Consider the following 21,836-nt stretch of genomic DNA (forward strand, 5'->3'; position numbering starts at 1 on the left):
CTGCCATTTTAAACATCTGCTAGGGTCGCTTCTAAACTTGAATGGATTGACATGGAAATTTTAAAAAATTATAAAAAATAAGAAAATGGAACAGATGAATTATGATAAAACATTCTCATTTTCCAATAAATTATTGAATATTTGAAAAAAAAAAGGAATTCACTAAAATTCTTGCTGAATTTGTGGGTTGTCCAGGATTTATTTATTTAATCTGTTTTTAAAAATTAATTAATTAAATTTATTTATTTTATTTATTTTCATTGATATTTTTTATTTTATCCGGATGCAAATGGAAAAAAGTTGCCTGTGTGTATTTGTTGCCTTGTGAGCAGATGGCAGAGCCGTCTGTCTTCACATGAGCAAGATACTGATGAGATGAGTCAGACACACACACTCACGCACACACATTCACACACACACACACACACATGCATACTTCTCCTTTCCTTCGGAAATTTGTGTACATTTTTCCGTCGATTTATTTTTGTGTGTCAGCCTATGGATTTGTGTGCACTTTATACATTTGTGTGTGTGTGTGTGTGTGTGTGTGTGTGTGTGTGTGTGTGTGTGTGTGTGTGTGTGTGTGCATGTGCGAACATGTGTGTGTGTTAGCACTTGCATCTGTCCCTGCTTCCTCTGAGACAGCAGGGAACATCGCTGACTCACACCATCCATGAAATAACGCACATACACTCATACATACCCAACACCCACACACACACCCACACACACAGATAACTTATGATGAGGGTTGAAAAGTTGCCATTTTCAATTTTTCTTTTATTTCTGATGGAAAAAATCAAAGTATTTTTGATTGAAAACAATGTTTCTTTGAACCACGCGTCAAAAACAATCAAACTTTCGAGAGAAATATAGGAGTGTGTGTGTGTCTGCGTTGTATTGTGAGCCTGGAAAACACTCGCTATCGCTCTAGTGCGCCGCCTGAGTGCGTCTGATAGACATCCGTGGGCTCGGCTGATGAATTTGGGTGGTGGCGGCGGCGTGCGGGGGAGGATTGAAGCAGTGTGTGATGGATGCGATGAAGAGTCGGGAGGGAGAGGAGGCGGGTGGATGCGGCGGGAAGACGGACGCTCGATCTGAAAAACCCGACGTGACCGAAAAATGGGAGAGAATCGACACTCGAGTGTTTATTTTCTTTTTTTTCCGATCTTCCATCCTCGCTTGGCGCCCAGTCGATCTTGCAGGGGGGGGCGGGGGTAAAGACAAGTGACTCCCTGTTGGATTTGGCTGATTGGTGGCATGTATCATTCATCTATCATGTAATATAGATAATTTTCATTCAGTAACAAACATGGATATACACCATGACATCGTCTGCAAAAGTATTTTTCTGTTATGATTGTGATGAATCTTGATGCAGAAATTATCCTGAAGGAAAGTCAAATCATCAAAAATTTGCAAAAATTATCAGCTTAAAATGTAAGAAAAAAGTTAATAATTGTTTATAAATCCGAAAGAGTCAAAAATAAGATAGAGATTAAATGTCATTAAATCAGTGGAAATTCAGGCATGCAAATACTTTTCAATTTTAAACATCTGCATTTCATGTAGTTTTTTTTTCTAGCCCTTTTCATACAATACAACATGTCTGCAAGAAGCTTTCCATTTCTATTAATATCGAGATGAATCTTTGCTAATTTGTGGCCTTGTTGACTTTTTTTTTTCCTTTTTTTTGAGGCAGGCAAAAAAAAAATCCTCTTGAACTCCAGAATAACAGCTCTAAGAAATCACAAACTCTATAATGAAAAAAACAACCGAAATTGATAAAATATATATATATATATATATATATATATACATATGTTTTTTTTCATCTAATCATGAAAAATTATCAAAAATAGTAGTTTAAACGAATAAGAAAAAAAAGGAAATAATTATTTAGAAATCAGAAAGAATCAGAAATGTAATAGAGATTTAAAAGTTGCTGAAAAATGTAATTAAATCCGTGGAAAATCAGTCATGAAAGTTCCTCATTTTAATGTGGTTCTTCAGCCCCTGAGGAGATGCTGCTGTTTGCTTTGGCGCAATTAAACAGACAAATAAACAAACGAACAGGCAGTTGTTGAGCATCAGTTTAGTGAGAAGAGATGAGATGATTCACTTCCGCCTGCAAAGAGGAAACGATGGAACAACGCTTTGCTTGAAGTGGCGACGGAAGACATTTCCCGCCCCTCAGATTCCACTTCCTGTTTCTCACTTTGAGCGTGCCTCCTCTCAGAGAGGCTCCGAAGAATTTAACATTCCCAGGACACTAATTCAATTCTTTTTTTTTTTTTTTTTTTTTTTTTTTAAATTAGTGTTTTCCGGAAAACTGAGTGAAATCAATATTTAACGTCACCAGTTCACGTGGCAGAGAACATTACGGGATTAGAACAGATCAAATTGTGGCCAGTGGCCTGAGATTAAATACCAAGAAGACGCTTTCTGTATATAGAAAGATTTTAATGAGGGGATTTTATGAAAAGAAGAAAAAAAAGCCTTATTTTTCAAGCCAGGGAAGCATTCCAGGAAGCTGGGACCTGCGTGGCATGCCCTGCACACACCCGTAAAGTTAGTTATTGTATTTCACACTAAGAGACTGATCAAATAATAATAACAATTATAATAACAAGAATATAACAAAAAAAATGATACGCCCCCATATGAGGACATCACCTCACGCGTTGAAAATTTGATTTCCAATTATGAATGCACATGGGAAAATTACCTTTATTTATTCCCAATAATTTTATTGTAGTTGTTGATTTTCCTCTTACTATGTTATAACAAAAAGTAGTAACACAAATGTATATAGAAAGATATTCCTTTTTTTAATTATACTTCAGTTCTTTTATTTTTCTAGTTTCATCATTATTTCCTCTGATTATTTGACTTTTGATATAAGGCTCATATAGCATTTTCCATGATGATGATTATAGTCATCACCATTATTATTATTATTATTATTATTATTATTGTATATATTATGTATATATTATTAGTCATAATAATAGTAATTTTAAGAATATTTGTGGTCATATTTTTAGCATTGCTATTGTTATTATTATTGTTATTATAGTAGTAGTTGTGATGGTTGTACTATTAGCATTTTTATTATTATTTGTTGTAGTAGTGGTAGTAGTAGTACTATGTAGTATGTAGCAGTTTAAATGTAATATTTGGTATTAACTTGATTTTTAATTATTTTGTTTATCTATTGTGATGTTCCTTATAAATAAATGAATAAATAGCTAAATAAGGCCCAGGCCGTGGGAGTTTCATTTTTGTCCCTGGCTGCCTGCAGCACTTTGCCTTTCTGTTCACCAAAATAATAAAACCACGTCCGCTTCCTGTTTGCCGACTGTCTCGCCGCCGCTGCCGCCGCCAGCCCAGGTGCGAGCTGTCAGGGGGGCAGTTAAGATGGTCTGAAAGGACGCGGAGGGGGGCGGGCGAAAGAAAGCCACAAAGCTACATGTCTATTACGAGCTCATACAAACCCGAGGAGACGAGAGTACACAGATGGTCTTGATAAGAATCAGAAGCTTCTTCTTTGTCTTCCTCTCTTACACCACTAATTTCAAACTTCCCCTTAACCCTCATTCACACCTCCTGTGGGAAACTCTCCAGTGTGTTGACATTTAATTAGAGGCGAGGGGAAAAAGCTGACAACAAGAAATCGATAAATAAAAAATGCCCCCCTCCGAACGTTGACGGTGTTGTACGTGGACGCGCCTGCCGTGGAAAAGGACTATTTGTTGGCGGGGAGGAAGACGAGGCCCTTCAGACGCAATTGAGGGTCGTTGTTGTGGCCGAGTGTCGGTTCCTCCGGCCGGGGGGCTGAGATACAAGAACACCTTGAATATCATCACTTTGAGCAAAGTCGTAACTCCTTGGTAGTTTTCGGTAGTCTTTCTATGCTAATTTCGGGTAATTTGTGTTTATTACCTGTTGTTAAGTGTTAATTACAGGTCGATTCCTTTTTCGATCTTTTGTTATTCCAGGAAAGGTTTGGTTTGTTTGTTGAGCAATTTTAAGCATTTGGTTACAATGGAAGCTCTCAGAAATAGTAGAGTGTCATCTGCATACGGATGAGTTTTTTACATTGAAAGACCTGCGTATGCTGACGTTCCTGCCGTTCTGCTAATTTGTGTTGGTTTTCTTTTTTGATCTTTGACTATTTTCAGGAAAATTTGTGTCAGTTTTGCTATGTCTTCCACGCCTTAAACACCAAGGAATATTCATGTGTCATCTGCATAACGGTGTTCTTTTATATTGAAAAGCATGCATATACTGAAGTTCTTGCAGTTTTGCGCTGTCGTAGGGAAGATTGACGCTCGTTCTGAAAAACACGACGTGATAGAAACCTTTTTTTCTTTTCGAACATTTTGTACCCCGCTTGCCGTCTAGTCGATCTGGGGTTTGACAGCAGGGGGGTTGGGCTGAAGTGACGTGACTTTCTTTTAGATTTACCTGCCGTCATACGTTATCCAGCCGCTTATTGGTTATTTCGTGCTAATTGTGGTCAATTTGTGTTAATAGCAGGTCATTAATGTATTAATTTCAGGTCATTTTTTTCTCTCTTATACTCACTTTCTTCTGGGATTCAAATTGAAGTATTTCTGATTCTCATTTATATGTTAATTATAGGTCATTTTCTTTTCCGATCTTTGATTATTTTCATGAAAATTCCTGTTTTTTTGTTTGGTTTTGTTCACAATTTCTCTCACCATTGCTACATTGGAAACACTTAGTAATAGTAGTGTGTCATCTGCATATGGGTGTGCTTTTACATTGAAAAGCATGTTGATGCTGAAGTCCTTGCAGATTTGCTAATTTGTGTCAATTAAAGTTAAGTCTTTATTTATTTTCAGAAAAACTCTGAATTTTGTAAGATATTTTTTTCTTTGTCTAGCAATTTTTCCCATGTTGCTACAAAGGTACCACTCAGGAACAGTAGTGTGTTGTCTGCGTACGGGTTTAGTTTTACATTGAAAAGCATACGTGTGCTGTAGTTCTGGCAGTGTTGCCATACCCGTCCTCTGATTTAGCACGTGAGAGCATTTCCCCAGCCCTGCAAAGTACTTAATTGTCGTGACTTTTCTTCTCCTTAAATCCAAGGACCAAGAATAAAAACACGTAAATAATTAACTCCTTCTGCTTTCATGAATCAGAAGCGCTTCCTTATGTTTTCCTTGGAAATAACAAAACAGACTTTCAACGAAGCTAGCGGACAGCTTAGGGCATTGAATGACTCGTGAAAAAGTTTTTTTTTTTCGGCAGTATTTTTCATACAATATTGTCAAATATTCCAAGCTGCGTTGTCGTGCAGGGAACGGCTGCATTTGCGACAGCTGCGCTTTGGCTGTAGCTCCGCCCCCTTGCCTTGTGTATGTTTGCATGTGTCAGACCCGGAGAGCTGAGTGTGTGTGTGTGTGTGTGTGTGTGTGTGTGTGTGTGTGTGTGTGTGTGTGTGTGTGTGTGTGTGTGTGTGTGTGTCTCCACGTGGATCGGTACAGCTGTTTCAGTCTATAGAGGTCGGAGCTCCGCCCCTCTGGCCTGCACTTGAGTATCAAAACAAACCCCCCCCCCCCCCCCCCACTTCTCAAGCGCCAGCATTTCCTGTTGTTCAACGAGGGAGGGGGGGGTGACACCTTCCAAAAAAAGTTCACACGCATCAACACACGCACACACACACACACACACACACACACACTGACCCCTTTAAAGACATCTGATCCTGAACCCCCCGTCAAAACATCTCAACATCTCCTTCAGTCTTTCCTTTTCTCACCTCCTAGCCTCCTTCATACCTATGAGACAGTGTACAGGAGTGCGTGTATGTGTGTGTGTGTGTGTGTGTGTGTGTGTGTGTGTGTGTGTGTGTGTGTGTGTGTGTGTGTGTGTGTGTGTGTGTGTGTGTGTGCGTGTATGTGTGAATGGAGGGGAAATGGGTGATAGTGTCTGGTTTTAGGAAGGAAGTGCTTATCATGTTTACAAGGAAAATTACTTGAGCTTTCCCCCAAGGAGTGTGTGTGTGTTTGTGTATGTTTGTGTGTGTGTGTGTGTGTGTGTGTGTGTGTGTGTGTGTGTGTGTGTGTGTGTGTGTGTGTGTGTGTGTGTGTGTGTGTGTGTTCGAGAGAGATCATGTAGCAACAAAAAACAATTACTGTTGTGGTCAGTTATGTATTTATTAATATATTTTTCATTTTATCATTATTTTATTTTATATTTTTATTTTATGTCACCATTTTTTATTCAGGCAATTTTAGGTTTTTGGATTATTTATCCAAGGGATTGTACAAGTCTTTATTTGCTGAGTTTTTAATTTTAATTTATTTCAAGTTGATATTTGAGTGGTTGGGTAGGTTTAATTCTTATTTTTTTATTTTCTCAGTGTTTTTGTCATCTTCATCCTCTTATGGATGCTCAGGGCGTCAGCTGAGCGCAGATGACACAAATACAAACACACACACACATGCACTCACATGTGCTCACACACACACACAAACACGCACACACACTCCCTTTCTCATGGTGGATGTTTGAAGTGTTTGTGAAGATCCCGCTGCAGCAAGTTCAAAGAACTTCCTGGAAAAAAAGCGGCCTCTTCACCGCTGACCCCTGAACCGGTCGGTGGGACCAAACAGGCCGCCCTTGAAGTCACCATGGCGACGACATTTATCAGAACCCCCCCAAAATTCAGCCGGAAAGAATGGAAAAATTGCTGAAAGATTGTGAAAGAAACGACCTTCAAAAATACATGGAAAAAAGTAATAAAGAATAAATAACATTATTTACCAAAAAAAAAAAAAAAAAAATTAAAATGATCAAATAAGCTCACAAAAACATTAGAAATGATATTACATTTTTGCCAGGATTTGAAACAATAAATAAATGAATCAATATATTAATGAATGAATAACTAGATAAATAAATTCAAGCTCCACCAAAAAAACAGTGAAAAAAATAAATTAATAAATATCAGCCAAAAAAAATCTCTAAAATCAACATAAAAAAGTGTTAATTAAATTGGAAAATGTAAATGCAAAATTGTGGGGGGAAAAAAAAAAAAAGAAAAAAAATCAAAGTAATAGATGGAAAAAAAAATCCTTCTGTTTTCTTCGGATGAAAGAGTCTCACATCAAAGACTCTCCGCCTCCTGAAACTCTTTCATCAACTCTTTGATCTTTTCTTCCTTCACTTCCTTCTCTCTATTTTTTCATTCTGTTTGTTTCAGTCGCTCCTTTTGTCCCCTCTTTCCTCCCCTTCTTTTTCGTTTCGTCTTTTCTTCCTCTTCCTCCCCCACTCTTATATTTTCCTCCCGCATCTTTCCCTCTCATCCCTCCATCTTGCTTTGATCACTTTCCTTCATGTTCCTGTTTCATCCCGTCTTCTTCCCCCTGCGATCTCCTGTCCTCTCTGTGACTCTCTCCTTCTCTCTCTCTCTCTTTCTCCCTCCCTCCATCCCTCTCTCCTTACTCTTGCACCATCCCGGAGTCGTGACTGGACGGATGGATGCATGCAGAGACGGAGGGATGATGGAGGGATGATGGAGGGATGATGGAGGGAGGGGGGGCTTCACCTCCCTGAGTGCGGCAAGATGGAGGGATGATGTAAAAATAAAAGGGAAGGAGGAGAAAGAGCAGAGGAACACGGGAGGAGGCGCGCACATACACACACACACATATTGACAAACATGCACAAACACTCATGCACACACACACACACTGCGTCGTGAGCGGGTCATGTGACCAGGTTTGGTCGGTTACCTTTCACCTGCTTCTTTCTCTCCTTCCCTTCTTCTTTTTCATCCTCCTCTAGTTTCATCTCTTTTTTTGTCTCCTGTCCGTCCTTCACCTCTTCCTCTCCTCCTCCTCCTCCTCTCTTTCTCCTTCCTGTCCTACTTCTCTTTCTTTCCTCCCTTTATCCCTCTCTTTCCCATCTTTCCCTTTCCTGACTTCGAGGTCATCGATGATTCTTCCTCCTCTTTCTCCTCTTCTTTTCCTCTCCTCTTTCTTCTCTCCTTCAATTGAGGCTTCGGTAATGAAATGGTTCACACTGATAGAGGGTGCAATCCAGACAGGCCATAAATCAGTGTGTGTGTGTGTGTGTGTGTGTGTGTACATGTGAGTGTGTCTGTGTGAGACCTGGCCATTTAGATTCGTCATTGTGATATAAGTGCTTAATCTGCCTGGATACAGTTCTTGGACCACACACACACACACACACACACACACACACACACACACACACACACACACACACACCGCTGTAAATGGCATTATATGGTGGGGAGACATTCTGCGTTGGAACATCACCTTGTGTTTTCTCTTTGGGTCGCAGTCCCTGCTGTGTGTGTGCGTGTGTGTGTGTGTGTGTGTGTGTGTGTGTATGTGTGTGAACAGGTGCGTTCTGTAAATGTTGCAGTAACATTCGATACCTGTGCTGCCGGCGTGTCTTTGTTAAGGATCTCAACCTGCTGACTGCCTGCTGTTCCATCTCTTCGGTGTGTGTGTGTGTGTGTGTGTGTGTGTGTGTGTGTGTGTGTGTGTGTGTGTGTGTGTGTGTGTGTGTGTGTGTGAGTGAGAAAGTGCATATTAAGCGCTGTGCTGACACCCAGGGAAAATTTTTATGCTAAACAGTCATACATGAGCAAGTGTAGCGTGTCGTGCGCGAATGTGTGTGTGTGTGTGTGTGTGTGTGTGTGTGTGTGACAGTTACCACACACACACTCCCCCAACTGACGTGTGTTTGCTTTGACTATGAGTGAATCCTCCAGTTAGGACTGTGTACTTGTACTACGACATTCTTCTTACTACATCATTAAGTACTGCAGTGATGCTTAACCAGCGGTAAAGTGTTCATCGTCGTGGCAACGCCAACTTAATAACTCGTCGCCGAGGCCCCAAATCAGGCAATGATTATTTCCCACGTCTGTAAATGGTGGCAGGAGCTGATCGATCGCACTGATCAATTCATTTCATAACAGCATTTTTACAACATTTTTACAACGGGAATATATTATAACACTGGTAATAATAACAACATACCAGTAATAATATAATAATAACAGTAATAACAATATTATAATAATACAATACAATACAATGCTAATAACAGTAGTTCCAATAATATAATAGTAATAACAATGAAGTTAGACAAAATGACAAAATAATATTTCTCCTTCCTCTTCTCATCCTTCCTTCCCCTCCATCCCTCTGACCCAAACACTCATATTCACCAATACGCTTACCAATATCTCCCCTTGACCATAACACTTTGACGTGTGTGTTTGTGCGCACATGTGTGTGTACGTTCATATGTGTGTGGGTTTAAGTGTCCAATCTTTTTTTCTGTTGCATTCATGTGGTAGCAAACCAATTAATTGAGACATTAAGATTTACTCAAGCATGGGTTCATTGACACTGCGAGTGTGTGTTGTGTGTGTTGTGTGTGTGTGTGTGTGTGTGTGTGTGTGAGATTTTCCCATATTACATAAACACAAGCTAACAAACTAAGCTAATGTTAAACCTTTAAACACTGAAAGTGTTTTTGTTAGCAGATAAACAGCTTCATAACACCACACACACACACACACACACACACACACACACACACACACACACACACACAGGTCCGATTGTGCGTTTGTTTGTGAATAAGGAGTGAGCAATTGTCAGCAGGCAGTGACACAATCGGCATCTATTTTTCTCTCTCTTTCTAACACACACACACACACACATGCATGCTTACAGCTCTGTTTACGTTTTGGTGGGAAACAGGAAGTGATTTAGTGGGTAATTACACTTTCTCGTCTGGAGCGGAGCATCGACTCATCGCAGGATGCGACCCATCGGCTCATTTCTGCCCTGCCAAAATAAAAGCCTCAGTATCAGTTCATTCAAATCATCAATACATTAATTTGCAACATAAATAAATGGAACTTACAAATAATTGACGTTACAATGGTAACATATCATAGGGCGAAATAGATAATATTTGCACGCGATTTTTACAATTTTAAATCAAATACAATTTTTTTGTATTCCAGACTATGTAGTCCAGACTATGTTCAGGTGCTGGTCTCTGATTGGTTTATGGTTTCCAGCGATATCAGACACCTGAAGTTAGCGTGAGGTTGGAATAACATCGTATTCCAGCGCTACATAATAAGTTATTGAAAGTCGTCTGAGGTTGCAACCCATATTCAGGCGAGGACCGACTTTAATAGAAGGTGGGAACGGACGATCAGTCAAACGGCGCGGCTTGGTTGCTTACCAAAGTCACTCTAAAAAAATTTCGACAGATGTTTGAGCGGAGCTTGCCAAATAAAATTGGTTGGAGGTCGCAGCTGATTTAGGAGAAAATTTAAGGATTCTTACCGTGCGAAAAAAATGGTAGTTGTAGTTTAAAAAAGAGGATGAGAATTAAAAAAAAATAAATAAAAAATAGAAAATATGAATTCAGGTCAAAAGCAAAAGTTTTATTGTGGCAATATCATTTTTTTACATTTCACATTCATATTTTATTTCATTTTTTTGTCTCAACGTCGTCTCGCAACCATCGTCTTTGTTTCGATCTCTTCCTGAAAAGGACAGGAAGTGGGATATCTGGATTTATTTCACTGATCCACTGATTGACAGATCGAGCTTTTTTAACATCCTCCTTCAGACGTCCTCTGCCCTTCCACTTCCTGTCCAGTCATCCCGAGTCTTCTTCCAATTTAAATATCAAAATAGACAATTGTCTGTTCCTTTTGTTTTTTTGGCCTCGGCACCAAAAACGAACTCCGGCGTCCACGTCCTCGCCATCTATCCACCCTCGACCCCGGGGAGGCCTTTCCATCCTGGTCGCTGAAGCCTTGAGAGGCTTTGTCTCATGTGACTCTGGGTAACTGAGTGACGCTGCTGCCGCCGCCACAGCCGGTGACTCACCGGGCTCCTGTTACCCCGGGCTGCAGGGTCGCCTTTCTCGCCAGCGACTTTTTCAGGAGAAGCAGAGGACGCCGCTGGCCGCCGTCCCCCGCTGATGATCCGGCAGGAAGCTGTGGCGGCGTGACAAGTGGTTCGGGTTGTGTTAGCATCTAACGAAACACAGGAGAGGAAGTGAATCTTATATATCCTGAATCGCTAAGGCTCAGGTTTAGAAAATCCTGACTCAGCGATAGAAAAGAGCAGCTTCAGCTAATTTCGAAAAAATGTTTTTTTTCTTATTTTTGATCTTATTTCTGAAATATTTGATTATTCACTTCCTGTTTATTTATATGGCAATTGACAGAAGATACAGGAAGTTGAAGCGAGTTTTCAAGCTTGACTATATATATATTCACTAAAAATCTTATGTATAGTTTCTATTTAATCAGTATATATACATACTTCATTATTGCAAAGTGTTAAAAAACATATGTATATATGCATTTATACTTACATACAATATTGAATTGAATTTATATAAAGGAATTTATTTCATAATGATAATAATAATTATATATGTTATTATATATGTATTTATGGTGTCCTATGGTGACACTCAAGTGCATTAGAGGGATTTATGTATCTATAAACTACAGATTAAAAAAAACGATAGAAAAAATAACAAGTGACAAAGTGATGCATACACACATAAATAAAAAATGTAGATCTATATATATATATACATATATATATATGATAAATTAGCAAAGTGTTTGAAATATATATGTATGCGTAGGTATGTGCTTATGTGAGTTTATTCACATAAATATAAACATGTAAATGGTCAACATATATATGTAAACTGGCCGCCCCACCTGCCGCTCGCAGCAGGAGGAGTTTAAACGAAGGTGAAATAATCTGATTGGCCGGCCTGTTGCTGCTGAATTAAGGTCAGATTGAAGCACACAAGCGTGGGTGTGACGCAGTTGGCTGTTAGTAATCAGGGTCAGGGAAAGGTGTGTGTTTGTGCGTGTGTTCGCGCGTGCACGCATGGGTGTGTGTGTGTGTTTTAAGCAGCTCTATCAAACACAAAACACCCGCAACCGACCGATTTCCTATTAAGCGGCAGCGTCGTCCCCGCCGACCTTCGACCCCGACCCCTGATGGTGATCCCAACCCCCACCAATCCAGTTAAGGGCTTTGCAAACTGGCTGAAAACGATAGATTAGCCGGCTGAGGGGAGAGAGGAGGAGGAGGAGGAGGAAGACGACGACGTACGGGTTGAGACGACGAGGATGCCGTTTACAGATATGGATTTTCCGCGGATGGATCGACGGCTGTTTATTGGACGTCGCAATTAGTTGGGATTTAGTGGCAACGATCTGAAAATCAAACCCTGGGAAAAAAAGGAAATAAACAAGGGGAGGCGTAAAATGTAAATAAAAAACTCCTGAATCCGAGGGCTGGAGCGATGGGTTCCTCCTGGTGGACGGAGTCATTGTGACTGCATTGAGGGAAGGTTCGGAGACGGTTGTGTATACATTTATTTTGATAATTAAAAACTTTATCAGTTGTTGTCAGGTGTGATAAAAATAAAACAGCCAAAAATAAATAAATAATAGAGGAAAAAAAAAATAAATAATGACACTTTAAAAAAAAAAAAAAAAAAAAATCAGGAAAAAAATCTTTAGAATAAGGATATAAAACCACAGAAAAAAATAGAAAATTATTTATTGAATTTTCTTACGCTCAATATTGAACAAAATTCTGCGTCCATTCATTGGCTCTTTTTTCAGACATGGGAGTTTTCCCGTCAGTCTTGACCAACAGGCGGGAGGGAACCCTCCCTCTGCTCTCAAACAGGGAGATGTTCAAGTAGTGATTAATAAACTGGGAGAAATGAGTGTCACGCCGCGTAACATCACCGCCTTGTGACAGGAAACCGGGGAGGGTTCAACGGGTCGGCCTGGGGTCACTGGGGTCCGCCCGGTGAAAACACAGGTCTCTTGCACGATGGCAGATCAGGTCACATGGTAGATTTTACAATAGGAAAATATAATAAGGAAGGAAGGAATTAAGGAAAGGAAGGTTTCACATACTTTGGATGCCGAGGTTTAAATAAAATTGAGAGAAACAAGAAAAAAACATTCAGATACAGATGGTATTTTTTTAGGGGGCGGGGCCTAGGAAGCTGCCCCTCACTGATTGGCCTATTGTGGAAACATTCTAAATGTCCGCAATCATGTTTTTTTAAGTAAATAATAAATAAGTACTTAATAAATTTAAGTAAATAATAAATATAAAATATTAAAATCTGGATTAGATTGTGGAGTACTAGTAGTAATAGTACTAGCAGTATATGAAGTACCTGGTGAACTAGCAGCGTTTCAGCTAATCAGTGACCCTCCCAAGGCATGAGACGTAGCATAGCATCGACCGCTATGTAGATTTGTTTGCTTTACTGGGCTTCTGCCAATCCCCTGTCTCCCTCCTCTTTCCGGATGGTTCTGTGGAGCAAACCGTTCAATCGGTTCGGACGGAAATTGCATTTTTTTTTCTTTTTCTTTCCGATATTCAATAATCCCCCGAACGTCCGGATTATTCTCCCGTCGTCTCGATTGAAAATTGCATTTGTGACTTCGTGAACTTCATTAAAAAGTCGTATTCCCTATTTCTTCTCCTCCCCATGCCATCGTCGTTTCCTCCTTTCGCCCTTTTTTCGGTTTTGAAAACTTTCATTTAAAGGCCCATTCAGTTCTGGAAGCGAAACCCATTAACCCGCCCCCCCTTTCCTCTTTGCTCTTTGTTTTTTTCCCACTTGACACCCTCTTGTTCTGAATCGACGACAATGGGGGGGAGCTTTCACCCTGGACCTGCCGTTCATTCGCAATCATAAACAGACACGCAACCATTCACTCTCTCATTTACCTGTCATCTAGAAATATAACTAGTCATTCATATCATTCGTCCCCAATTCGATCAAAAGGCAATAGACACACGTCCATTCACGCATTCATTCACATCATATAGAGTCACATTAACAATCACTTATATTTCATATAGAGAGAATCGACGCTTCACACATTCATCTATATATCATATAGAGACATGCAACCATTCACGCTCTCATTCGCGTCATTCATTCATTGTCTCCATTTGACCCCCATTCAATCAAAAGGCCACATATAGAGACCTGCAGTCATTTACATTTCATATAAAGAGAAACAATCCTTCACTCATTCATTCACGCGTCATAGAGACGTGCAGCCATTCACCCTCCCATTCACTTGTTATTTATATGTACAAAAGTCACCCTCTCAGTCACGTCATATAGACCGGGGGTCAGAGACTCGCGGGCCAATTGTGGCCCTCGGACCAATATTTTGTGGCCCCCTGCCTGAAATCAAATATTTGTGTTAGTGCGGCCCGCGCGTTTTTTTCACATGCATCTGGGGGATTCAGACAGTGGGTTTAAAAAAAAAAAAAAACAGCAAGGAAAAAATGAAAAAGTAACTTTGCAATGTACTTTTTGTTTCAAAATTTGAAAACAAAATGATTTTTTGATGTCATCTAGTGACATTGTTAATACCATCTTTTTTTATCTCTATAAAAAACAACAAAAAAAAGAAGAAAAAAAAAAAAAAACGGGCAAAACTAAAAAAGATTGATTTAATAACCAGAATAGCCACCATTGGCCTTGTAAACATTAAACCTCCTCTTATACATGCTACCAATCAATTTTCTAATAAATTCAAGGGGCAAATTTTCCCACAGTGACAAGAATTTGTCTTTTAACTCAACAATATTTTTAGGGTGTCATTTTTAGTATTCATTTTTAATATTAATTCGGCATGTATTTTTTAGAAGAACAGTTCATTACATATAAAGGTTTTTATAATTTACCTGTTTACCTCCTTTATACTATAACAAAGGAAAAATTTGGACTTAGTGTTACTTCTAGGTGGTCCGGCCCCCTTGACATCAAATTAGGCCGTTTGTGGCCCCTGGACCAAAATGAGTTTGACACCCCTGATATAGAGAGAGTCGCCCCTTCATTCATTCGTTCACGAATCATATAGAAACCTACAAGTATTCATCCTTTCATTCATATTATGTAGAGACTTGCAACCAATCACCCTCTCATTCACGCGCGAGTACTGTTAGCATTATATCTATTGTTCTAAGTAATTTGTCATTTTCACGTTATATAAGAAATAAATTATTCTAATCATAGATATTCTAGTCTATTTGTTCGTTGTTGTTAAAAACGCGATTCTTTATTTGTTTATTACTTTTAATGCTAACAGTGTTGCATTTGGTCGGTCTGCTGGCTTAGCATCCACATGCTAATCTGCCAGTAATCGAGCAATTTGTTTTTAACCCAAATAGAAGCGCCGGCACTACGCTGCGGCTAACAGACGACGTGTCCGAAGTAGATTTTAAATCCGAATTCGAAGTTGGCCGAGACGCCGGGCCGAAAAACCTGCCGCCAAAGCCCGTTTGGCTTAAAGTGTGTATTTCCATCCCGCGCTGTCATTAGCCTCTTAGCTGCGGGCGGGGGGTGAGGCGGGGTGGCGGCGGCGGCGGTGGCGAGGCTTCACCTGAGCCGCCACCGCCGCCGCCAGATTTAGCCTCCGTGCTGGAGGGATGGAGGGATGGAGGGAGGGGATGAGGCCAGATTAGGTTTCGGAGTGACAGAGGTTGGCTGGAGGTGAGATGGGTGTAACAGATCAGCCTCCGGGAAGGAAGAGCCGCCGTCACAACGGGTTCCTGTTCTGTCGTTCGGAAAAGAAAAAAGAGGTTTGATGCTCACTCCTCCTCGCACACCGCTGGACCTCAATGAACTCCGGCAGCCATTTTTTTCTCCCAATAAATAAGGATTAGCGTTCATCCTTTGCAGACGCCTGCGTTTGGTTGTAACTTATTCTCCTAGCTTACGTCTAGTTGTAAATCAAGATGCTAAATAATTCCATCCGCTAATGCCTGGCAGATGCTTGATACGGAGAGTGAGAACCGTTATTTGTCTCGTTCGTTTCTGTTTCGAGGTGACGTTTGTCCTGCTAAGTGTTTAGCTTCGGTGGCGTCGCAGGGACCTATTCTGGCTGCTCTCCGGGTCATGTGATGCAGCAGATCGCTGACGACTCCCACCGGCCAAAAATAGTGTTGGGGTTCGGTTGAGGGGGGGGTGAAAGGTCAGATTGATTGACAGGTGATGCATCCAGGTCAAACCCCGCCTCTCAACCCGACGATCGCCGTGATTGGCTCCAGCAGCCCCAACCTCCGGCCCTTTGGGCTAACCAATAAATGAAGAATAAACTAGCAAGCAATGTAGTATTTATGCTGCTGATAGTTGTCATTTATGGTAGTATACTAATTTGTGACGCAGGACTGGAATGACAATCGGCGTTAAAATAAGCGCTGGCGTGTTTTCAAGCTCGTGCCGGAAACTGCATCAGCACTAGTCGATAGTGCTTGTTGCATCGACTGGATGTCGGATATCAATTGCAGTGAGTGCGTGCGTGTGTGTGTTTGTTTGAGACAAAGCTAGAAAAACACAGAAATGTAAAAGTAGCTGACAAAGTGCCTCTTTTTTTTTGCATGTACTTGCATTAATATGTATTTTTTTTATATATATTTACATATATATTTTTATTATATATTTATTTATTATTTTTTAAATATTTTGATATATTTGTTTTCACAGTTTATTTATATTTGAATATACGTATATATATATATACACACACACACACACACACACATATATATAAAACATTTTTTCAAGTAAAATTTTTAAACATATACATTTTTTTGTAAGCTTTCTCCTCCCCATCGTTTGACCTCATACATCAGAGGGGATTAAATACTAATAAGTTTGTACTGTAATGGGAGTAAAAGCTGCACTTGGTTGAATACTTATATTCAAAGTATTTTATATATATTCTATTTATAGAGAGATTCTTTTTTTTTGTAGTGGTTGTACAAACATGCAGACAAATGCCACCTAACTAAGTACATCGGAAAAGATGAATTTATTATTCATTTATTCATTCATTTATTCATTTTAAAATAATGATATTATCGACAGTGGCACAGCATCAGCCAAATTTTTCATGTTCTAGAGTGAGGAAAGTGTTTTTTTTCCAAAAGCAGCCGTTATTATATATATATATATATATAGTAGAGGTTGTACAAACATGCAGACAAATGCCACGGAACCAAGTACAACTAAAGAGATGATTTTTCTATACACTCACTCATACAAATATTGTTCACTTCAGCACATTTTTTTTTTGTTTAAATAATGAAATTATGACTTAGCATCAGCTAATCATTTTAAAGCGGATACTCCGATGTTCTCTGTGTGTTTAAGGGCGAATAAGGCTGGAACTCTTCCTTTGCGTTCCAATTTCCTCCACGTTTGTCCTCATTCATCCTCTGTAACCAACACACACACAAACACACATATGCACACACAGCGCCGTTAACCTTATGACTGACTGACTGTCCGTCTGCTGCTCATTGGCCGAATTAAACGGAAATCAGCTAAGAAATTCACTCAAGTAAAATAGACCCACTTTCTTTAGGTTAAGAGAATTTAATAGGAGGCGCAGTAAGAAACACCAGCTGCCAATTTGGCCTTTCATCCATTCAAATAACTCACTTTGGTCGTCATGTGCTTGCAGTGTTGCATTAGGTCAAGGATGCACACACACGTACACACACACACAGACACACTGCTGTCCTGTTGATTCCGCAATAATCCTCCGTCGTTTGCATCATCGTCCCCTAAAAAGTGTGTGAAGGGTCGTCTGGATCTGGCAAGAGATACTCCGGTTACCTGGCAGCCTGAGGGGAACGGGTCATGAGACCGGCATCAGCTGCTATTTTTATAAAAACGCTTGTGTAGTTACACAACTATCACGCATGTATTACATATTTATCACCAAGTTCTCACAAGAATTGTAGCTACATTAAATTTTAATTACTTAATCGCAATATTTCTGGTGCTGTTATCAAGCCAGCATTGTCGACTTGTTGTCACACTAGCGGTCTTTGTCATAGTGCTCTGATTGGCTGTTGCTCACGGGTTATGGTCTTGGTTATGGTCTTGTTGCAGTTGTCACGGCGATGGCCCTTTTTGTTAGCTTGTCGGAAACACTGGTGATCTCTAATAAGCAGCTGTCGGCCTCGATTTTCCAGTCGGCAGTCTCAATGAACCGCTTGTGATAGTAACAGTTTGGATGGAGATAAAAAATAAGATAAATAAAATCTGATGGCAGTTTTATAGTTTTGCGTGAAATATTTATGATCATCCATGATAATACCGTGTTGCCGTGTGTGCGAGCATGCGTGCGTGCTCGCACACACGTGTGTGTCAGTCCGATTCTCCGCTAATTTAGTGGCTTTTATTTGTGTTGCCTATAAAAAACACTTTATCTATTGATCCAGTATTTGATTTATTGATTTTTTTGTTATTTATTAAAACAACTTCCCAGCCCTAAATCAGGGAACACGGACTGGACCTACCCGGTTGTGGGAGGTCACGAGAAACATCTGGTTCATCGAGTCTCCTCTCGGGAGACAGCACCACTTCCCGTTTCGAACCATCTTCTCCATTCATAACTTCGTAGGATTTTTTTTTTTTTTCAATTTTATTTTGTTTATTTATTTCCTGTCGTGATTTCTCGTCCGCAGGGATCAAGAAACTGATTTTTTTTTTTTTTTTTAATGAACAAAAAAATACAGGAAAATTTGCAAAAAAATTGTTAAATATGTAACAAAAAATTGACAAAAAAAGAAGAAAAAAAAAAACTTAAATATGTAGCTACAGAGCCAATGTGCTTGCCGACCCTTTACGCTCCTTGTCAAAGTCACCCTGGAGAAAGTGAGTGTCTGGAGGGAGGGGGGGGTTTGCATGAAGGTTGGAGGGGGGACACTTAGCGGCGTCCCTGGCTCGCTGCCTTCGATCTTCCACGTTCAGCTCGCGGCGACTCTTCGCCGCCCCCCGCACTCCTCATCACCATCTCTCAGCTGGATGTGCCGCTCCGTCACTTCACCTCCACGCTGCTCCTCAAGGACGACCAACCAAATTTATGATTTTAATTTGAAAAGTAATTTCATACAGATTCTTTATAGGACATGCATTTCCTGCTATTTGCAAAATATATTTCATTTATTAATTTTCAAAAACATTATTTATGTTCTGTCATATTGTTTGTGTTAAGGAAAAAGTTTTGGGGTTCATTTTTTGGGGGAAAAAACATTTTTTACAACTTCCTGGAGATTTAATTTAAGACTCAAATTCCATCTGAATTTCTTTTTGTCGTGTCTTTCACCCTTGGGTGTTTTTGTGTTTACTCATTCCAGTTTTCTAAAAAGTTTGGGGGAAATGTTTCCAATATCTAGTTTCACCTGGTGGTTTTTCACAATTTGAACATTTTTGAGGGAATTAAACTTGATTCCTTGATCATAAAATATCAGCTGTAATTTCTACTCTTTTTAAACTGACTTTTAACATTTCTTTTCTTTCATTTTTTTATTCAAACCATTTCCCTCTTTTATTTCATTTCATTTTTGTGTGATTTCAGGATTTTACATTGTTTATTGAAAACTTGACCAAAGGCTCTCAATGAATTAGGACCAGAATTAATAATTGTTTTTTTCCTTGTTTTATTCTATTGTTTTCATAATATCAAAGTCATTTAGTGAAAATCTTTTTTCTTACATTTTTAGCAATTTAATTTCAATTTTGTCTTATTTTAAGCCTTTTTTTAGATCATCTATTTAGATCATGAATTTTATTTTGCTATTATATTTGAATTCATTTTTTACAGATTATTTCACAGATTATTGCTTGATGGAAGCTCTAAATAAACTAATAGCAGAATTAATTATTGTTTTCATTTTTTGTTTTATTTTTTTTCAAGGACCAGATTAATTTAGTGAAAATTGTTTGTTTTTATTTTCTAGCAATTTATTTTTGCTTTGCTCTCATGTCTACTCTAGTTTGATCTCATGTTAAGTCATTTTTTCATTTACTTAGATCATTCATTTTATTTTGCTCTTATATTTCAATGATTTTTTTAGCTAATTTGCAGGTCATTTATTTTTTCATATTCATTCCAGGTCACCACCTCACACTCGTCACCCTCAGGTTTCATTTCCTTCCTGTCATCGTCGCCACTGTAGTTTGCCACTGCTGCCGCTGCTCAGACGCAGTCTTTACACGACGGTCTCCTGCAAGGGCCAAATCTAATTACAACACACACACAAGAACACACACATACACACACAGATGTAGCAGCTAATCTGAGAATTCATGCCGGCAGTGGAGCGGGATTTATCCTCTCCTCCGCCTCCCGTGATCTACAGCCCAGAGTCGAGGGAGGCTGACCTTGTATGGTGCTGTTTTATCTCTGTGTGCGCGCGTGTGTGCGTGTTTCTGTTTATGTGCATGTGTGTGTGTGCCTGAAGGGAAGCCGGGACAGTCCAGAACACTGGCTATGCTCACCGGCACATGACTGAGCTTGTGACTGACCTTATATAACATTAGAAAAGGCTCTGTGGTTAAAACACCCGCCGGGTTCGTCTTCATCGTCCGGATCGATGAAGAGTTGCCGTCGACCGGGGGGGGGGGGGGGGCGCCGTGCACACCGTGCACGCTGGGGTTTTTTTTTCCGGTCCGTTTCATCCGGAAACCCCCAGGTTTCTCTGGTGTATTTCCTGCTTGTTGAGGTTAAACGCAGTAGTTTAATGTGTGCATGCGTGCATGCGTGTGTTCGTGTATGTACATGCATGTGTTTGTTTAACATTAATTTCCTCAGACCTGAAAATACACACAAATGACTAGGGTGCTATTGCTAACATCCTGAAATTAAAGGTCATAGGTCACATTAGGGGGTTGCATGACTGAAGCTAGCTTAGGTGTTGCTAGTAAAGTAGCATTTCGTGCTTTATTAAGCAATTTTTTCTTTGAGGTGGGGCCTCACCTTGTTGCCGTGGCGATAATTCTCGAGATGTGCATGTGTGAGAAGTGTGTGTGTGTTTGCACAGATGAGTTTGTTCAACATTAGTTTCTTAAAATCTAAACATACATACAAAAAAATGTGTCGCTACTGCTAACGCTCATGCCAACATCCCTCCTCCAAACCAAATGAGTTTTTCATGTAACCTATTAGTTTGATTTCTGTGATTATAGATCCAGGACTGTGAGCTAATGTTATGTTATGTTAATCACATTAGCAGCTATTGGCTAGCTTGACTGATGCTAGCTTGTGTTTGCCAATGAAGTCATTTTATGTTTTATTAAGCAATTTTTTTTAAGCAGCATGCATTATTGCTAAAGCTACCGCAATCGTCCCTCTACTGAATACATTCAGATTACTATGACTATTTCATGTAATCTATTACTTTGACTTCTGTGATAATAGATGCAGGATTGTGAACTAATAATTCTTGCTGTGTTGAAGCACAAGCCAGTGTATCATCACATTAGCAGCTATTGGCTAGCTCGACTGATGCTAGCTTGTGTTTGCAAATGAAGAAGCATTTTGTGCTCTATTAAGCAATTTTTTTAACCAACATGCGTTATTGCAAAAGGTACCACTAACATCCCTATGCTGAATGCATTCACATTACTATGAGTATTTCATGTAATCTATTTCTTTGACTTCTGATTATAGAATCTGGATTGTTAGCCTATGAATTGCGCAGTGTTGTGGCGCATGACGGCGTATCATCACGTTAGCAGCTAGCTTAATCGTATCATACTAAAGTAGCATTTTGTGTATGCATATGTTTAGAGCTACGTCTTTATTGAACCACCCCACTCTCTTCGAGGAAACAGACGTCTGGGTGGAAATGATTGGGAGGCGGGGCTTAACCTCTTTACCGCGCCGGCAAATCCAAAAGAGGCGATAA

At 39.7% G+C, this 21,836-nt stretch overlaps 1 protein-coding gene across 1 annotated transcript in view; it reads left to right on the forward strand.

Moving 5' to 3' along the window:
* ppargc1b (peroxisome proliferator-activated receptor gamma, coactivator 1 beta) overlaps positions 1 to 21,836 on the forward strand; it is an 82,529-nt gene that overhangs the window by 30,546 nt on the left and 30,147 nt on the right. The gene's annotated exons all lie outside the window — the stretch shown is intronic.

Source organism: Fistularia commersonii, chromosome 31, assembly GCF_037954325.1.
Source record: "Fistularia commersonii isolate RoL2024-O1a breed Wild chromosome 31, RoL_Fcom_v1.0, whole genome shotgun sequence".
In the NCBI taxonomy this organism is placed as follows: domain Eukaryota; kingdom Metazoa; phylum Chordata; class Actinopteri; order Syngnathiformes; family Fistulariidae; genus Fistularia; species Fistularia commersonii.